The sequence below is a fragment of the Haliotis rufescens genome, unplaced genomic scaffold (assembly GCF_023055435.1).
Source record: "Haliotis rufescens isolate VD_foot unplaced genomic scaffold, xgHalRufe1.0.p SCAF_29, whole genome shotgun sequence".
Classification (NCBI taxonomy): domain Eukaryota; kingdom Metazoa; phylum Mollusca; class Gastropoda; order Lepetellida; family Haliotidae; genus Haliotis; species Haliotis rufescens.
The window spans coordinates 6,500,884-6,507,021 of NW_025963990.1; positions in this window are offsets into that span (position 1 = coordinate 6,500,884).

The window sequence follows — 6,138 nt, forward strand, 5'->3', positions numbered from 1 at the left end:
TGCCTTTGTTATTGTTTTTTCCCGTGAGTACCCGGATGGTATAACAGAAATCTAGACTAGTTCGCGACCTGTGCTGCGCAATTCGTAAGCGCATTTGTCACTTTTATTGATGGTATAAGGGCGTATGGTCACATTGATCAACAACACGGAATACGGTTTCGGAAATAATACGGAAATGTAGATATCTTTGTTGGTAGCATCGGTAATGATGACGAAGATTTGATAAGTCACGTGCTTGGTAATTGTGCGATTTTCGTTTACATTATTTTGACTTGCAAAACAAAGTAAATATTTCACCTGAGCATTTCGTCTTTTTATCGTGTTCATATTTTTTCAGTGCAAAATTTTCTCTTAGGAAATTTATTAAACGCCTAAAGATTCAGTTAGTTTACAAATTGACTGAAAAATATGTCCACCTGTATTATTATGACAACAAAGTCCAAACATGTTTATGTTTAATATCATTACCAAGAGACTGAAAATGTTACGGTAAAGTGTACATTTCTATATTGTTTGGCTTCTAATCCTACATAATAATCTATTGTGATGTTTTTAGGCCCTTTTGATCGTTTTAATCATTTTTAGTCAATCTGTAAAATAAATGGACAGATTTTTCAGTCGAAATGACTGAAATATTTACACATTTTCTAAATTGCCTGAGAGAATCACATTTAACAAATTGACTGTATTTTACAAATATATACAAGCTTACAAAGGAAAAGACTTGTGAAAACAAAGTCTATCGCGCATCGAAGAACTTCCCTAAAATGAATCTGTTCAATGCTACAGCAACTGAAGGAAAACAAAATGCAAATATCATAATTACAACCTACGAAATGTATGTATAAATTATGTGTCAGCCGTTCTTTTTGTCTGTTTGTTTAGGCTGAAGATATTAATTAAAATGCGCCCTTTGTCAAAATCTTTAGAGATCACGGTTTACCAATCAGTGTTCAAAAATACGTAAACAAATATTGCCTCCAAGTTTATTTAGCTGTCCTTGCAGACGGTAGCCCAGTCTCTTGTCACGCTCAGTTGCGTTGCGTATCATCCGGGTACTCATGGGAAAAAAACAATAACAACGACAACAACCAGTCCTGGTGAATTGCTTTAGATTCCGTGCCACTTTAAGATGTTTAATTGATGATGCAATCTTTTACTTTACTTCTATATAAACAAAATATATTGATGGATTTCATTTCTACAAATGAGGTTCAATCATTTTGATAATAACTTTGCTTTCTGGAATAACCATTAAAGAATTATGCAATGTGAAAATATTTACCTAACTTTCCAGACATACACAGATTCATGCTTTCCTCGGGGATAGGCAAGTAAACTGATCAGTCAGTTGCATTCCATTCATCTCCTTCAATATTCATCTCCCCGGTTACTGTTGTTTTCGAAGGTCAACCCCGTCAAAAAGCGCGAATGTGTTTAATGCATTACAGTATTGAAATGTTTGCTGATACAATCCAAGCAACTCAAAATTGGAGCGGACAGTAATAAGGCATAAACACTCCTTCTATTCGTAGAAAACGAGAGGTGTTTGAAAAATCAAAAGGTTTCAAACTACTGAATCAATATATTAATTTTTTATAATTGTAACAAATATTGTCAAATAGAAATATCGATATTTGTTGCCAGGCCATAAGGACAAAATAAATACAAATACCCCATTATGGTGTATCAATTCATGTTGTAACAGACCAATATCTAACTCGCAACTTGGACTCCTATTACCATGAACTTTACCCTGATGTATTTGTACATTTACATCTGATCATTCTGTTATTTACAAGATGAACCAATCAGAATGCAGAATCTTCATTTGGCATGTTTAAATGAGGAACATGTTGAAGGTCTAACCAATATATTTTAACAGCTCTGCCAACAATAGTCAAAGCTGCCGTTTGTATGTGACAAAAGAAAATGATTCCACATGAACACGTGGAATAAGTTACGTGGGCCCTCCACACAAACAATACACATCATTGGAGAGCAATATAAATATTTTTTTGTAATGTATACGTACACTAATCGTGACACTTTAAATCAACATTAGGAACGTAACACGTCAACATGTCAATAATTAAACCAATCAACAATTAAACCAGTCAACATTTAAACCAGTCAACAATTAAACCAGTCCACAATTCAAACAGTCAACAATTAAACCAGTCAAGCCTAAACCAGAAAACACTTAAACCAGTCAACAAATTGAATAAGTCAACACTTTAACCTGTCTGTACTTAAACCAGTGAACATTTAAACCAGTCTACACAAGAAACAGTCGACAATTAAACAGGTCAACATTCAGTCCCGTCCACACTTAAACACTAACCTAACCTCAGTCAGAAATTAAACCAATTTACTCTTTAACCAATCAACACTTAACTAGTAAACACTTAAACCAGTCACCACTTAAACCAGTTGACCCTTAAACCAGTAAACACTTAAACCAGTCAAAACTTAAACCAATCAACCATTCAACACGTCAACATATTTAACCCGTCTGTGCCTAAACCAGTGACAATTTAAACCAGTCTACACTGAAGACAGTTAACAAGTTAACCATTCAACACTTAATCCCTTCCACACGTAAACCAGTCAACCCTTAAACAAGTCCACGTTACAAATAGTCAACAATTACACCAGTCAACCCTAAAGCAGGAAACACTTAAAGCAGTCAACAATTAAAACAACACTTTAACCGGTCTATACTCAAACCAGGGAACATTTAAACTCATCTTTAAAAAATACAAGTAAATCCTTGAATACGTAAACCCGTCCACACATAAACCAGTCAACACTTAAACCAGTCAGCAATTTTACAAGTCAACACTTTAACCTGTCTATACTTCAACCAGTGAAGATTTAAATCCGTCCACACTTTAACCAGTCAACACTTTAACCGGTCATCACTAAAACCAGTCAACATTTAAAGCGATATACCTTATCAATTATGGCAATATGTATTAATAAAAGTGAAAAAAAACCTTTCCATAATCAAAAGAAATCTCTGCAAAACACAGAGTCGAAAGTACGATTCCAACGACATTATAAGCAATGAGCATGTGTTTATAAATCATTATAAAATAGTGATGATACCGGGAGTTCGAGAAAGATGAGTGTATCCTACCCCATCGGTGGCACCCGTCACAAACACATGCAAAGACAAGTCACTTTTACACCTAAAAAAAACAACCATAGGGACAAGTATTATTTTACTGAAAAAACCTGTTTAGGATTAATTATAACAATCATATTCATTTGCAAATGGTTGGGGTGGATTCAAAACAAGATATATTCAAAGAAGCAGTTTTAGACTCCCAGCGTTGCCTCGAACATTATTTCCTTTGACAACTGGAAGAACATGTTCAGTTGTTGAAATGCGGGACATAGATATGTAAGATCATACCCTAACAATACTCATTGTTTAGTTTTTAATTTGACAACTCACTGTTTAGTTTTCTTGTTCCTGTAATCAGGAGACCTATGTGATTTGTGTACGCATGAACACATGGAAAATAGTTTGAACGATAAACAGTATATAAAACACGGCACCGTGACCAGATCATCGAATGTCTTCATGCTCCGATACGTATTATAACACTTTTCATAAACTTGCATTCACACTTTTCACGTACACATAGATTCTCGTCTCTCTGAATGTATACACGTCTCTCTGAATGTTCGCAGCGTTCGGGTATTTTGCAGTGATTCATTACCGTTAGGTGCATTTTAGGCGTACAGTAAAAGTGAGGGGTTATTCATATAAGACGAACCTTTTCAAACGAAATGGAAAAGACATTACTGTTCGCTAGAAGTTGTATTTCAATCGTTTAAACGATACCTTTTGAAATGCAGAATCTATTTCGAGCTGATTTGTATAACAGTCAAGTCTTGTCCCACGCCCGGCGATGACACCAGCACATTTGTGTGGACAACAGAGATCCCAACAAAGTTGTTGTGAATGTTCACGCATTGAAATGTAGCATATTTAGAACTTTGCACATGCTAATATCATTCAAAAGATTCATGACAGTGGATAAAAGTGACACCATGGCTATTTCAATTAAATGTGTTGACTATTAGTTTCGACCACTCATTGTTTACAAGTTGTGCTGTGACAACCCCAACTCAACAACAGTAGTCGTATACGTTACCTGAAAACAAACCATACTGTACGTCTGTGTTTACAAATCGACTCTCTATATACCGGTGTACATTGTATAATTCCCAATCGCCTCCCCCTGTACTGATGTGACAAGTCGACTCTCTATATACATGTGTACATTGTATAATTCCCAATCGCCTCCCCCTGTACTGATGTGACAAATCGACTCTCTATATACATGTGTACATTGTATAATTCCCAATCGCCTCCCCCTGTACTGATGTGACAAGTACACTGTCTATAAACATGTGTACATTATATAATTCTCAATCGCCGCCCCCTGTACTAATGTGTCAAGTCGACACTCTATATACATGTGTACATTGTATAATTCCCAAAGACCGCCTCCTGTACTGATGTGACAAGTACACTCTCTATATACATCATTACATTGTATAATTCCCAATCACCGCCCCCTGTACTGATGCGACACGTCGACTCTCTATATACATATGTACATTGTATAATTCCTAATCGCCTCCCCCTGTACTGATGTGACAAGTCGACTCTCTATATACAGGTGTGCATTTTATAATTCCCAATCGCCTTTCCTGTACTGATGTGACAAATCGACTATCTCTACCGGTGTACATTGTATAATTCCCAATCGCCTACCCCTGTACTGATGTGACAAGTACACTGTCTATAAACATGGGTACATTTTATAGTTCCCCAAAGCCGCCCCCTGGTCTGATGTGACAAGTCGACTCTCTATATACATGTATACATTGTATAATTCCCAATCGCTTTTCCTGTACTGATGTGAGAAGTCGACTCTCTATATACATGTGTACATTTTATAATTCCCAATCACCGCCCCCTGTACTGATGTGACAAGTCGACCCACTACAGGAGTGCATTGTATAATTCCCAATCGCAGCCCCCTGTACTGATGTGACAAATCGACACCCTATATACCGGTGTACATTGTATAATTCCCAAAGACCGCCTCCTGTACTGATGTGACAAGTCGACTCTCTATATACATGTGTACATTTTATAATTCCCAATCACTGCCCCCTGTACTGATGTGACAAGTCGACCCTCTATATACATGTGTACATTGTATAATTCTCAATCGCCTCCCCCTGTACTGATGTGACAAGTACACTCTCTATATACCGGTGTACATTATATAATTCCCAATCGCAGCCCCCTGTACTGACATGACAAGTCGACCCCCCTATATACAGGTGTACATTGTATTAATTCCCAATCAGCGCCCCCTGTACTGGTGTGACAAGTCGACCCCCTCTATATACAGGTGTACATTGTATTAATTCCCAATCACCGCCCCCTGTACTGGTGTGACATGTCGACACCCACATTGTAATTATTGTTGTAGTACTAGTTGTGATTTAATTGTTGCTGATATCATTCCATGGCAATTCAACTAGAATCATAGCTGATCTGCAAATGAGAGCAATGTATAAGAATGTCGTTTTGTGAAATCATGACTTAGCTGGGACATCTCGATTGCCAGTGGTGGTGGTATGTGGGCCTCAAATAGGCTTGAAAGGGTCAACACATCACTCAGGTTTAAACTGGTAAAGGGGAATTAGTTATTGAATGTATTGCATGATAATAGATTTAAACAACACCGACAACCTGGAATTGAATAGTTACACTACATGATACATTAGAGAGGATGAACAAGTCAATAACAACTGCTAAAAGATAAAATAAAACTGCACAAGAGCAGCCATGTATCATCTGATCATCTAACAGGCATAGTCATATACATTTGGTACATTTGGTACGATGTATTTACAAATTTATTAAAATATAGTAAAAAACTGTACAGCGCCATTCATGGGAGTAGGGCCCAGTGCTGTTGTCACAGAATATGAGTTTATATCTCTACCTGTCACCAGTAGGACGTTATATGTTTCTCCTTTTGTGTTGGATTGCACAGACGTGGCGCATTTGTATACAGCGCATGTGGCCAAACCCGGTCT